This window comes from Alligator mississippiensis, chromosome 5, assembly GCF_030867095.1.
Source record: "Alligator mississippiensis isolate rAllMis1 chromosome 5, rAllMis1, whole genome shotgun sequence".
Lineage (NCBI taxonomy): Eukaryota > Metazoa > Chordata > Crocodylia > Alligatoridae > Alligator > Alligator mississippiensis.
This window is the reverse complement of record NC_081828.1, coordinates 72,212,462-72,228,168: the sequence shown is the minus strand read 5'-3', so window position 1 is coordinate 72,228,168 and position 15,707 is coordinate 72,212,462.

Here is a 15,707-nt window from a genome sequence, read left to right as displayed (position 1 = left end):
AATGTGATTTCAGACAATCAGAAACTATTTGATTCAAATCCATTGAATAACTTCATACAAAAAAAGTGGTTACATTCACAAAACCAGTGAGAAAGGAGTGACACCCTTTAATGTTATACAGTATCTCAATGATTAGGGCAATTGTGCAACATATGAAGTCCAGTGGCATAGCTAGAGCAGGGCAGCAGGGGAAACTGCCCTGCCATAGGTGGAGGGAGAAAAAAAATTGGGGGCGGGGGGGTGCTGAGCATGTGCACATTTGTGTGCGCAGACCCCCCAGCAGGTAAGTTTGTGAGGGAAGGGGCAGGGGGAGGGGAAAGGGCTGTGGAGGGGGAGGGAGTGGGGTTGGGGCTTGGGCAGGCCCTGCACAGCTGGGACGGTGTTGAGTGCGGGGAGGCGGTGGCAGCTCTTGCCGCTGCATGCACCTCAGGAGATATGGGAGACATATACTCCTAGATCTGTGCAGGGCAAGGCAGGGCAGGCTGCTGCTGCAGGCTGGGGCTGGTGCTAGAATCTATCTGGCGGGGCTGGCCCATGCTGCACTCGAGGTTGGCAGTAGCAGTGCTGAGAGGCAGGTCTGGGGGGGCTATGGCAAATTTTGGGGGGGCTGCTGATGTTCCACTTATCATAAGATTCTTAAATGATAAATGACTCAAAAGAGACATCATGACTCTATAACCTTTTGTTTAGGGCACTCTCCTGAAAACTGTGAGAACTCTAAAACATCTGCAAAGTGCTTTGGTGATTCACAAAATGTTAATCTTGTTTTTGAGTCAGTTCTCAAGCCTATCCTTAATCCCCTAGCTTTTATTCCTTCCCTATCTTGCCTAGAAAAATGTTTCTAAGTGTTACTACAATTCTGTCAAATCATAATAACCACTAGCAAAACCACTAGTTATATAGTAAAAACCATTATGCAAATCTAGATAGGCTAGTTAAGTCCTTGTTTTACTTGCTAGCCACCTCTTCAGTTTTCTCGCCTATGAAAATTATAAATTACTCATAAAAATAAGTTACATTCTTCTTTTTCTCAAATACACTTAGACTAAATATCTTCATACTGACAACTTCTCCCACTAATGTGGAACATAAGGATAATCTTCTACATTACACTGGCTGCGTCGATACGAGGCAGACTGCACAGTTGTTACCGCACAATCATTTAGTACTTGCATAAGTAAGTAGGTCAAAAAGTATTAGATGACTGTGCAGTAACAGGCATTTCTGCACAGTATCATTACTGCATGGTTTTTTCCTGATAGTTTTGCACAGTATTGTCACATCACAATTAGTGCCCAGCAAAACTACTGTGTGGTAGCAACAAGCTACAAGTTCATTGTTACTGCACAGTAACATCTCATGTAGATGCACTTACCAACATACTGTCTCATACATGTCTTGAGGCAAGGCCACTAGGAAAATCTATGGTTATTTAATATGTTTTCTATCCCTTAAATCTTATCACTAGTTGAAAATTGGGGAATAACTTAGAACCAGTGATCAGAATCAAATTAAGTCATTATGGGCATGTCTACATGTGAAATTAATGTGAATGTGAATACATTCTGGCACAGTTTGCACCAAAGTTTATTGCTCCTGGGTGCGCTGTTTGAATGTAAGCTCAGGACTGCACACACCTAGCTGGTTCAGAGTAACCCCAGCTGGCAGGGGGGCTGAGGGGTCAGCAGCTCCAACAGGCTCAAGGTGCTGTGGAGGGGTTCGCTGGGGCATTAGGGGGCTCCAGTTCAGGGCTAGCCAGCAGGCTTCCCCCTCACTGAAGCATCCTCATACCCCAGCCAGCCCCATCAGCATCTACCCATGCGTTGTAGCATAATAAATAATGTCATGTGTTGACAAATGCTATTCTATGGCAGCATTTATTAGTTTACTGTGCCCTAATAGAGGCACACATGTAGATGCTGAGACTTTTCTATGGAGATAATTAGGCAACTCTGTAGTAACTATCTGCTGTAGACACATCCCCTGTCACCTAGTTTAAATCCAATTTATAGTGGCTAGAGGCCTCACTAACAGAAGAGGACTATACCAATGGAAGATATGGGTCCCCCTGGACCACATGCCAAGTGGATGCCCCTCCTCACTTTGCTATGTGGATAACATCTCCACTGCTGCACTGTGCCCACTTGAGGGCTCACCCCCAGCTTCCCACTCTGCCCTGGCCCCTGAGATGGGGGCAGGAAGAATAAGTGGGAGGTGCACTCCAGTTGAAGAAAGTGGAAGCCCACAGACTTCTGTTGTTGCAGCTGGAGTGCTGTGAGGAGTAGTGGCTGGGCAGGAACCTGGGGCCTGCAACCAGTTGGATGGTCCTGAGTTAAGATCATAGGTAGCTTTAAAAACAAAAAAGGCCAGTGAGGCAAACTGTGAAAATCAGAATTGTACTAGGTGAATCCAACACTGAAAAAGTGAAGGGAGCATAAAGGGTTCCAAACACAATGAAAGACAATGAAAACTTAAAAGAAACACTATAAGCTACCAAATACACTTTAAACACTGGGGCCTCCTTTTTAAGGTTCCTTTTAAAAATACTTCCATACAGGATTTTCCTCCTACCAGGGTCTTCAAAGTTGACCTGAGAAAACTATCACCAAACATGCTCAATCCCCCAGACCCTGCCCCTTCTATGCATACACTTCCTTGGTACTTGCTGCCTATTCATCTTAATTTCATCAGTGCTGTTGTTTCTGATTTCTTCTTTACATAACCTAAGAAAGACTAATATTGCAAGTGAACCTCATTGTACATTTGATAAAACTATAGGCATAAAGTGAGCAAAGTATGTGGAGAAAAAAGAATATCCTCCTGCCTTTTAGCTAAAGTAATCTCAAAAGCTTCTTGTAAGAAGAATAGACACAAAATTTTCAGATGGAAATGTAATTTTCAAGTTGACAGTATAACTTTAATTAAATAAGAGTTCCAGGAAAGAACATGACATTGGAAAATAGATAGCCTATAAAAGGAGAAAACTACCAGGGTGGACAACCAGGGAAATTAAGTGAGAGCAGAGGAAAGAGCAAAGGCCATATGAGGCATCTATTATAAAACATCAAGGTCAATTCGACAAGTCGAGGAATGGACAAGCAAAGTGATAGAGATTACAGAAATGATCAAGGAAGAAGAGATCAAACATGAAAAGAGACTGGCACGTTGTTACTCTTGTGCATTCTGGCTTGACCTGCACAGAGGATTTTTTTTCGTTACTAACATATTTTACCAGAAAAAATATATTACTGATGTAGACTAGAGACCTGAATTTGTAATCAGCCCCCCACTTCACCATACTAGAAACCATAAAAAGTGATTGCATTCTGTCTTTTAAATGTGTATCCACAAACTCTTTATGTTTTCTTCTTTTATTTTTAAATGTCCAGGACTAACTCAGAGGCAAGGAAGGGTGCAAGAATCTTAGCAAGCAACTCTTGATTTCTAATTCCAGTTCCTATGTTTAGAGTTAACCAAATCTTGGAACTTCTTGTTCCCACGAAAACAGTGATATTTTGGAATTTACCACAAAAAAGAAATTCTGAAAATTGATGAAGTTTCTAAGGCTTACAGGCTCACAACTCTATAGTGAAGACTTTTAATGTACTTTGTTTTGGAAAGTCCAGATGGCAGAATTTCCCCAGAGACATAGACCCTTAAAACCTGAGGCCGAACAGATATGTTGTTCAAAAAAAACAGGTAACCTAGCAATCCAGGTAAGTATTCTCTTTACCTGTGGTTTAAGGAGAGTTTGTTGAAACAACGTTTTCTGAGAAATATTTCAGTTGTGTTCTTTTGCAGCATATCTGCAAGATTAAGAGCAAAAAAATTAACACCAAGAGGACTGAGGTTGGGGACAGATGTAACTTTCAAAGGGGAGAGAGAATTGCCTTTCATCAGCTGTTACAATATAACCATGAAATCTGCATGCTCTTATAATGAGGCAGGTGAACTAAGCCTCTATAACTTTAACCCTGAGTGGACCAAGGTTGAATAGTTGCAGAAACTATTCCAGAAACTATTGCAGAAACCACTTGAATAGTCAGAGAAACATGTAAACGTAACACTTATGTTGTGACATCTTCGATACCACTATTATGGCTATATTTTTCTCTACGCTCAAGACACTAGTGTATGTGCACTTATCACTGGAGATAAAGGCGATGACAAATCAGCATTTCTGAAAAAAATCACATTTTACTGAAAAATTCTTGACCATCTACTCACAATGATGGCATCTGCAGCTTTGAACAGGTCATTTATAGTCTCAGGCTTAGGTTTTCCAGTAGTTGCTGTGGTGATAAGGGATACATTGATAGTTGGTGTAACCTATTGCTGTTTTCCTTGCTGCCCTATACTTGTTAGTCACGCTTCTTGTGCCTTTTCTTTCATTATTACTATAATTCATTATTATTGTACATGAATTCAGCCTCAATTAGAGTTTTATCATTTCCACAGCCTTCAGACAAGCAAGAAAGAATACTGCAATCCCTTGGAGTTTCTCTGTGACAGGCAAGATCCAGTATGTGCCCATATTTGTACATTGTCATGTATCTAGCATGAAACATGCAGTGCAAATACAAATTATATAATTATTCAATTACTGTATAATGGGCTAGATATGTAAACATACATGCACATGATACATTATATATAGTTATATATAGTATATAGCTAATATCTAGAATATCTAGTGTGACTTTTTCTCAGCTCATAGTTAGAAATGCACACTAACCAATTTATAACATTTCCTCATCATTCTCCTTTTAAATTAGAAGGGTTTCTACTCCTTCTCCCCCCTCTCCACCTCCCACCTTCTACTTTCTACTTTTAGCCCTTAAATTGTAGTTTCAGGTTTCCTGTTCATATATTTGACCCTACAGCCTAACAGGAATTCCCCATTGAGATAAAAATGAAACGCACTAAAATTGACAAGTTATTTTTTCCCATTTTTTCTCTCCATCCTTGAGTGAAAGAACAGCCTGTTACTATGATTATGACACTCATCTTCTAAAAAGGATAAAATTATCTTAAGTGAAAGTAATTTAAAATGTATCTATTTTTGTAAGACAGTAAGACATCTCTTGTAAAGCGATAATAAGATTTATTTACTCATATCCTAATCATATTTGGTTTTTAGATGAATTCTAAACAAGACTTAAGTACAGGCAGTCCATGACTTATGATATTTTAAGTTGTGACAAACGCCACTTACAACATTTATAAATTGACACCCCATTTCAGCATTCCAATGTGGGTTTCATCTTTATGATGGTTGATACTGCATGTAGGTGGTAAGTGGTGGAAAGGGAGGGGGAAGGGGAAGGGGGCGCAGATCAATGCCTCCCATGGTGAGAGAGGGATTGGGGCCAGGGCAAGCGCTGCCCAGCTGGGGCCAGGGGATGCGGGAAGGGGAGGGGGTGGCAGCTCTCACCACTGCATGCTGCTAATCTCGCTGCTTCTACCAGCAGTTCCTGCTGCTGCTCCTGCCGCTGGTCTGGGAGGACATGGGGGGTATGTGCCTTCAGATCTGCATGGGGTGTGGTGGGCAGGGCCAGGCTGCACCAGGCTGTGCTCTGGGTGGGCAGTAGGGGCTACAGCAATTTTTTGGGTGGCTGCAGTCCCCCTCATAGCATCTGCTCCGCTGCCAATTTCACCCCAATGCCCCACCCATGCCCTCCTGCCACTCACCCAGCCAGGGTGGGAAGGCATGTGGTGGAGCCAGTGCACTGCCTCCAGACAAGTGGCACATAGTGGCAGGAACACCCCTCCCTATGACCCCAGGATGAGCCATGGTGTTGAGAGTAGGGCAGGTATGTCCTCGGACCAGGGCGGGGTGGGCAGCAGAGTGGAGGCTATGGGAGGGCTGCTGCCACTCAAAAATTCTCTGTAACCCCCACTGCCCACCTGGAGTGCAGCCCGGTGTAGCCCTGGCCCTGCCTACATTACCTAACACAGATCCAGGGGCACATGCCCCACTCCACCATGCCCTCCCAGACCAGCAGCAGGGGCAGCGGTGAGAACCACCAGTCGAGCTGCCAGATGAGCAGCATGCAGTGGTGGGAGTCACTGCCCCCACCCTCCCCATGCCCATCCAGCCCTGGCTGGGCAGCGCTTGCCCTAGCCCTGGTCCCAGCTCCAGCCCCAGCCCCAGCTCCAGTTCCAGTCCCTCCCTCAGTGTGGGAAGCATTCATCTGCCCCACCACATGCCGTCCCTTCCCCCTCCCTTTCTACCACTTACCAGCTGCACACAGTATTGACCATCATAAAGGAAATATCCCCCATTTGTAACACTGTTTCTATGGGAAAACTGGTTCTGAGTTACAATGTTTTGACTTAAGACATGGTTTTCAGGAACCAATTCTGTCGTAAGTCTGAGGACTGCCTGTACCTAATTGCTAGACTTAGTTTAGGTCTAAGTGCAAAACCTAGATTCTCAAAATCCTTAATCCAAGAGGCACCTAAGGTCCTTACATGACTATGTTTTGGCCAGTAAAGTTTCCTAAACCCCACCTAAGATTCACAAATTACACATACCTCCACCTAGCTTCTTGTGATACCCAATACAATGCCTTGAGAATAGTACTGCTGTACAGAGCAAAGCTGATGGAGAAGGTGGTGATACTCCACCCTTTTGTTAAATTGTCCAGTGGTATGATGTGGATGATGCATGATGTGGGAAACCGGGACTGGGATTTCTCCTTTGCCTCAAGGGATATAATCCAGATCCTAAAGGAATGCCCTCATCACCAAATTTAAACATATACTAGGTTGAAGCTCTTACACCTTGTACAAAGTAAGTTATCTGTGCAGAATTTAACAGCTTCAATGGATGACATTAAGAGACCCCAACTTGAAAACTCTGTAATATGAACATGATACAAGTCCCCTCCTATAAATGGTAGATTTCAAATCGGGTCTTTCTTATCCTGATGGAGTGTTCTTTCTTGAGGGCAAAAGGGTAAAGGAAAATCAGTACCACCAATTGCTTGAGAACAGTGCTTAAACCACACAGCCCTATCTTAAGGACATAGGTGCTCTGAAGTCTAAAGTCTCTCCCTCCAATTTGGGGTTATTTTGAAGGGTCATGATTAACATGCACCAGTCTCTAATGCCTTTTGTTTTTACTAACTGAGGCTTCAACCCACTAAGCATAGGCTGGCTCTGTGGAGTCCATCTTTAGGCACGTGATTTTTCCTGTGCCTTATAGAGGGAGCAAAATGCAGGGCTGTGCAGTAAGGCAATCCTTTGTGCAGCTTAAAATCTTTTTTTGGATTTAATCCAAACAGTTTGATTTATAAACCATAGTACTTTTCTGAGGACATTTGAAATACTATTGTAAAGATAAGTAAAGGTGATATATATTTTGAAATGGTTTAGGATGCATTTTATCTCATTTTTGTACAAGTAGATTGAGAATATTGTATTTGGTTCTGAACAACTTGGGATATTGTCAAATCATTGTCAAACTAAATATAAAGGGCAGTCAAGACTTGGATGACAATGGTTGATTTTCAAGGAAAGATTAAAGGAGTTAAGTATATTTAAAAAAGCTTAACTATAACAGAAATTAAGTGGAAACATGACAACAATTTACAAGTACTTGAAAGAAACATTGTGAGAGGAAAATAATTATTTTGCAGAATAAAGAGGAATGAGAAAAATAAGCAGAAGCAATGAGAAGCAATGAGAAAAATTGCTAAGAGAAGCTATGAGAAAAAGAATAGACTGAATATCAAGCCATGTTACAGCATCATTTGCATAAAACACTAATAAATGTAGCAGGGAGATGGAATAAATAACTGAGGGTATGATCACAAAGCCCATTAAAGTTTCTAGAAAAGAGACTTCTAGACTTCATGGTTTTTGTATTAGTGTACATTTTCTCCAACTCTCATTTTTATGATTGCAGAAAAAAATAGGATACTTATGCCCTAGTCACTAGGTCTGTGCGAAGTGGCTAGTATTTGCTTTGGATTCAGATTCGGATGATTTGGGGGACAGTGATTCGATTTGATGATTTGAATCACTGTCCTGAATCAATTTGGCTGAATCTGATTTAGAGATTCAGCTGCTGCTGAATCTCTAAATCTCCAAATCACCCAGGCCCATCCCCTGCCTGCTCTCCCAGCCCCAGCAATAGCTGCCCTGCCCAGCCTAGCTCCTGGCACTTTGAAAATAAAAGCCCCAACTCACCGGGTGCTGCCAGGTGGGGGGACCATCCCTGCTGTCCCCCACTGCCCCACGCTGTGTGACGGGCTCTGCATGAACCCCCCAAATCCTCTCTGCTGTCCCAGCCCCCTCACAGCTGCCCTGCCTGCTCCATCTCTGGCCCTTTAAGGAAAAAAAACAAAACCCAAAACCTGGACTCATTGGTCCCTGCCTGGTAGGGGGCAATCCCTGCTGCCCCCCACTGCCCCATGCCATGTGGGGGGTTCTTCTATGAGCCCCCTGAAGCTCTGAGGCTGCTGCAGCAGCTGATGAATTTGGGGTCGGGTTCTTTTTTTTTCTTAAAGGGCCGGAGCTGGGGTGGGTGGGGCAGCCATGGGAAGGTTGGAAGGGGGCATCAGGGGGCTTGTGTAGAGCCCCCCACTCAGCATGGGGCAATAGGGGGAAGTGGGAATCATCCCCTGCTGGGCAACACCCAATGAGTTGGGGCTTTTTTTTAAAGCACTAGGAGCTGGGGCAGGCGGGGCAGCCATGCGGGGCCTGTGGGAGTTGGCAGGGGGGCTGAGGGAGCAAGTAGAAGATGGGGCCTGGCAGGGGCTCCCCCCATGAACCCCTCCCCCTTCCTCCAGTTCCCCCTTCCCCGGCCCCTACATGCCAACTCTGAGTCTGACTTCAGCTCCCTGCTGTAGTGGGTGTGGACTGCCCAAATCATCAAAGCTCTTCAATTCTTTTCCGAATTGATTCAGAGAGCTTCAAATTGATTTGGACCTTTGTATTGGTCCCCTGATTCAATTTGGATTTGGAGATTCGGCCACCGAATTGGGCCAAATCTCGTCTGAATTGAATCAGCTCCCAAAGCTTCGCACAGCCCTACTAATCACTTTGCTGCTACAGTACTCTTCTGATTGTTATCTTTTTAAAAAATTAAGTGACACTGAAAGAGCTGAATACTTTGCATATTCCCATTGATGCCACAGGTCTAAGATTGGTTACAAAAGGAGCTGGAGGAAAAGTCGTCTTCAACCATTCTTGCTGAGAATTGGTTTTTCAGCCTACCTCATCTCCTGAAGAAAAAAGTGTTTTATTCAATGAAAATGTTTTTTGGAATTAATATAGGGTGAAAATGGCCTCTGATACATACACACACATATATAGAATATCAGAGTAGATGATCTAATGATTAATTCTTGTCTTAACATGAAACTAGAAGGGTTTTTCATTTAAAATGGAACCAAATTCATGAAAAAGATTACTTTAAAACACTTTCTGCTGAATGTTGTGAGGCTGTGCATATACCAAGCTCAGGTCCAAAATTATTTCTGGTTTCGCTTTAAAAAAAAGAACATTTCCCGATGGCATGTTAGTTTTAATATACATTCATATACAACTGTATGAAAGTTAAATATTGTAAATGCTGTTAGTATATTATATATATATATATATATAGACAATATGGTTTTATTTATAATAATATTATATATTTTAATTTAGTTTATTCATTTAGTCTTGATAACATATTCAGGGTAGTATAATATATAAAAATTAACACAGACTGTTAAAAAGCGCTTCCAAGTTATCTAGAACTATGTAAATACATATGTGCTAACAGTGAACATTTTCCATTAGTTATGAGAAACTTTTAATGAGAAGTACAAGTTATGTTAAGTTATAAATATAAAAATAAGGTCAACCTGTTATATTAAAATCTAGATCATGAGGCAAATATGGAACACACAAAAGCCTATCAAGTCTGTTAAACCTGAATCTTGTGAAAGAACATACATATCTTGATATTAAAAATTATACAGAAACAGGCCTAGTATTTAAGTAAAAACTTTCTTTTGAAAATACTTTCTGTATAATCAGTTTTTGTTAGTTTTTTTTTAGACTGTACCATAATGGGTTGTTCTTATTTATTTGTAAAAATCTATGGTAAGTTATTTTCAGTGAAAACAGAAATATATTAATAACCTGAAGAACTCTGAGATTCTTCAACCAATTGTCCATTTGGAGCCTTATTATTTCATCCTGAAATGACTGGCTCCTGTTATAAACTGAAAATCCTATACAGATCAAAAGCATAGACAAGATACTTTTGCCTCAATTTATTCTCTTGAAGCAGCTCCAGAGTATCAACTACCTCATCCCTCAGCTTGCCCTGTCTGCCCTCAAGAGACTACCACTGTTTTTTCTTTAGGAATTTAACACCTTTGATTTAAATAAATCCTTCATAAAGGTAAGATGTAGTAAAATAATCTAACATTTTCTTTCATTTCCTTTTTGATTAAGGTGTCAAATCTCAGTCTGGCTTCTTTTTTGTTTAATCAGATGTTTAGTGTGTGTTGCATCCTGTTACTAATTCTCTATTTATTATAACTCTATCTAGTGTACCAGTATAACATGTCCTTGTATAGAGGGTCTGACTCTTGATTTTCTTGTATAGATTCCCTGATTCCCTTGTACCGGTTTTATGCCTGTGTACAGAAGCATAGTGGCTCAGTCAATACCTGGGCAGGGGCGTTGGGGAGGAGAAGGGAGGGGTATGCTGACCACTGTAGACAAGGGGAAGGGGGAAGGGGATAGGAAGTCTTACCTGCCCAGGGTCTCTGCACACTGGTTGCATTTACATGTGCTCTATCCTACCATTGTTACTGTGCCATCATTTAGTACTTCCTTTTGGAAGTACTAAATGACAGTGCAGTAACAGCCCATACCGTGCTGTGCGGGTGACACATGGTTATTTTGGGGCACTATATCTCTGTAGCAATGCACTATAATGAGGGAATATGTTGTTATGGCAACCTAGCTGCGGCACCATGGTTTGTGACCACAGGTACTATGTTACCATAGCATGTTGCTACAGCAACATAGAGTCACGTGTATAGGTGCCTACTGAAAGCTAATATTGCTGCCACTGCTGCTGCTACTACTGGTGGAGTAGTGTAAATGCAAGCAGAAGCAACCCTGTGGTGTAGTCTCCATAGGAGCCACATGTTGTGTCCCATTCATGTCTCTCCACCCCTGATATGCTATTGGGTGTAGGGCTGCACCTCCTGTGACATAAACTCCCTTGGGGTGGAACACTCTTCCACTCACCCTACTCGCTCCCTGCTCCCCAGATACGCTGCTAGGTGCAGGGCTGCACTGCCCGGCTCCTGCGGCTGGACACTACAGAGAAGCCCCTGATTTGGCAAAGATTAGTTGGGGGTGGAGAGGTATTCTGGCACTCCCTTATAATTGGCTCCCAGGGTTGGTGGTCCACTTGCCCTCCTCTAGTTATGCTACTTCTTGGTAACCCCACTGATGCCAGTGAAACTGCTTTTGATTTACACTATTATAACAGAGGAAATTAAGGGTGATTTTGCTTTTATGGCTAGAGCATGTTGTTAGCAGACAAAGAATAGCAGATCAGTCTGATAGAAGAACCCTTATCTTGGATATCTTAATAGGGAAATCTGTGGATCCTTTCACTAAGCATATTAGACAAAATATGCCATTGCTTTTGTAAGAGCTCTGATATAAGGTACTTTGGGTTTCATTTTTAATCTAAATCAATTTCAAGACTCTTCCTGTCAAATTAATAATCCAATAAAGCACAAATGCTCTTAGGTTCTAAGGTGCACCTTCATAGGAAAGGATCACTTACTCGAGAATTTAGAAAGCAGACTTGACTGTGAATGGCTAAGGGTACCAATACATAAATGCCATGGCAAGAGTTCCTTTGCCATACCCATAGACCTTTTACTTTCCAATGTTTTCTTAATTATCTTTTGCTTCTCAATTTCCTGCTTTCATTCATCCATCTTCCTGTCACTTTCCATTGTACTCACAATATTTTTTTCTTCCATATTTTCAGCTTCCCATATGCATATCAGCCAAACTCCATCTTCCACCTTTCATCCTTCTTTTTCTTTGACTCCAGTCTTCCTTTTCCATCCTCAATCTACCAGCATTGGCCTTCTCTGATCTCCGTACCACCTCCCTCAAGAGTACTACCAGTACATTCTGGACTATTACTAAATGTTTGTTATTACACATTTTTAGTGTACTTCAATGTATTATTTCAAGAAGAGTATGCAGGGAGCAACAGGGCAACCATCTTTGTTACATGAACAAAAAAGAGTAATTGAAGGCTTCCAAATATGAGCCTTATGCCAGGTACTAGATGGCAGTAACAAGTTCTAGGTTCAAATTTAGGGGGTTACACAACTTGCTATTTGACTCAAGCCCCTATCCAAAAAACCTAGGAAAATAAATTTTACCTGGGTGTCCTAAAGTGAACAAAATTCCCCATTTACAAGCAAAATTAAATTAAAACCAAACTAAGTTAACTATTAAGTATCAGCTAAACCCACAAACTGTTAACAGGCCATCTCAGATACTGCCAAAAAAAAAAAAAATTCCAGGGAGACTACTACTTAGTTCAGTCTCCTGGGACAGGAGACTCACACAGAGATGGCATCCAGGGCTCTACCATTTATACTAGCCAAATGTGGAAGGTGCTGGGTAGGCACACCTGCCCAAGAGGACCTGGCTACACCTTGCTGCAAGGGGTTGCAACAGTGCTCCAGGGGCTTTCCTGGCCCCGTGCTCTCTGCCAGCCCCTAAACTAGCCTAGATGCTGCAGGGGGGCAGAGCAAACTGGGAGCAAATCTGCTCCCAAATGCCTGCATGTGTAGGGTGTGTGTAGTTGACACGATATTTCCCATTTATGCCGATGCAACTGTGTTTGTGTTTGCATGATCTGGGATTTCCCACCACTCTAAAGTGCATTTACCACCTTAAACTAACACTACTCAGAGTTGTGTCATTTTTCAGTGCTCCTTAGTTAAACTGCCCCAGCTATGGAATTGTTTCGCACACAGCTATTGATGCAAAGACTTGCAATTAATTCCCTTCGCCACCAGGTGGCATTGTGTTCCTGCCTCTAGCCAGTAGGTGCTGCTGTGTTTTGTTTTTGTTTTTACTTTCACTCATTACTTCCCACTCCCTCATATACAGTGGCCATAGGCAGGTGTCCTGTAGCTATAGAATGGCAGAGGAGGGTTATTATGTACCCCCAGGGAAGGGTTATTATGTACCCCAATGGGAACTCCAAGTAGTATACTACCCCCTCTTAATTTGTCCTCCCCCCATCTATAGTCTATGTCCTCCTGCCCTCCCCATGTACCCTCCACCTGCCTCCCCCCCGCTCCACCCAAAACCCCCATCCTATGCACCCACTGCAGTGGGCATAGCTCCCAAGGGCAGTGCCATCAGCATCCCCAGAATGGTAAGTGTTTTGCAACTAATTTGAAACTTTGGAGTCAGCGGCTACATGACTTGCTTCAATATTGCAAACCTTCTGGACTTCACATTCCATTTCAGAACCATGTTGAAACCAGGATGCTGGCAGCCAGACCTGCTGGCCAGGATATGCTGTGACACAGGTCATATTTAGGTAATATGTCCAAAAGACCTTGGGGTTTGGGGAGCAAGAGTCTGTTTTTTGGACTGTGCTCCAAACCCTCCTCCTAGTCTCCTTTCTCCATGAAGAAAACTTTCACGGGCGGACATCACCAGGGACAGGGACAAGCATTAATTAACCAAAAAATAAAAAGAACAGTAAAGAAAATGTTCAGTCCTGTCTGCAGCTGTACATATTTTTTATATATTTTTCATAGAGTATTTTAATAGTATTTTGATAGTAGTTTTTTACAATTGTTTATATTTTATTTGTTTTATCTTTATATATTATATAGTATTATTTTTATGGCTTTATAGTTTCATAGTTTCACAGTTGGTAGGGTCAGAAGGGACCTGAGCAGATCATCAAGTCTGACCCCCTGCCATGGCAGGAAAGAATGCGGGGGTTAAACGACCCTGACTAGGTGATTATCTAGCCTCCTTTTGAAGACCCCCAGGGTAGGAGCAAGCACCACTTACCTTGGAAGTAGGTTCTAGATCCTAGCCTCCTTGACTGTGAAGTAGTGCTTTGTGATATCTAGCGTGAATCTATTCGCAGTCAACTTATGGCCGTTATTCCTCATTACTCCCAGTAGTGCTCGGAGGAACAGGGACGCTCCCATTCCCCGCTAGTCCCCCTTGACCAGTTTGTAGATGGCCACCAGTTCCCCTCTCAGCCTTCTCTTGTGGAGGGTGAACAGGTTCAGGTCCCGTAGCCTCCGCTTGCAGGGCCTGCCATGCTGCCCCCTGATCATGCAAGTGGCCCTCCTCTGGACCCTCTCGATGCTGTCCACATCCCTCCTGAAGTGCGGCCCCCAAAACTGGATGCAGTACAGTAACTGCGGCCTGACCAGTGTCACTTAGAGGGGGAGGATCACTTCCTTGGACCTCCTCGTGATGTATCTGTGGATGCATAACAAGGTGTGGTTAGCCTTCCTGACCACATCCCCACATCGCAGCCCATGTTCATTTTGGAATCAATAATGACTCCAAGATCTTTTTCTGCTCTGTGCTGACTAGAAGGGAGTACCCCAGGCTGTAGGTATGCTGCTGGCTCTTCCTCCCTATGTGCAGTACCTTGCAATTATCGGTATTGAAACCCATCCTGTTCTCATCCACCCACCCCTGTATATTATACCCCTCTGCCTGGCATCATGGAGAAAGGACACAATGCACCCGGCGTGAAGGAGACAGTGATCCATAGTGTCACCATTCTCCCGGTTATATTATTGGATGCTGCCTACCCCCCAAAGCCCTGGCTCATGAAACCTTATGGAGGAAATATCACCGACCCACAGAAGCTGGTTTTTAACAACCATCTGAGCAGTTTCAGGATGACCGTGGAATATGCATTTGGCTGAAAGGATGATGGAGGGTGCTTACGTGACAGCTCGAGATGGAGCAAGAAAATATCACGTCCTTTCTAGTGGCAGCCTGCATGCTGCACAATATCTGTGAGAGCCTTGAAGAGGTTTGCAAAGAATCATGGGAAGAAGAAGCATGACAGGCAGTGGTCAGACAGCAGAGAGATGTCTGGGCAGCAGCACAGGGATCGAGGAGAAATTCTCAAAGACAGGCTGGTCAGGCAGCCCTTGTGCATGATTGTCTGGCAGGATATATTGTTGACAAGAACACCTAGGAGTGCTGTTCTTTGTCTTGGTTATGTTAAAATAAATTAATTTACACTTTAAATCTGTGTTTGTATACAGGGGCATGTGGTGTTGTGGACAGGGGGCAGAATGGAGGATGGTCAGGTTGATGGGGAGGAAATGTGAAATGGGCCATGGGTTTGCTGCTTCCATGTCAGTGGTTTGGGGTAAGAGGGTATTATGAACTGTCACCTATATCTGAATCACCCCACCCCCCTAGGTGAGAAGGTTTATATCTCTTGGCGGGGTAGGTGGGTGAGGACCAAGGCGAACAGGAACCCACATTTTCAAAAAGATTTAATAAACATTTAAAAAACATTTCACAACAGACTTCCAAAAGCTGTATGTGGCACTACACAAACAGATTGACAGTGGATCCTGGGCAGGGAATGGGAGGGTTCCAGTGGGAGCCCCCTTTGGAACCTGTATGAAGATCAATGAGCT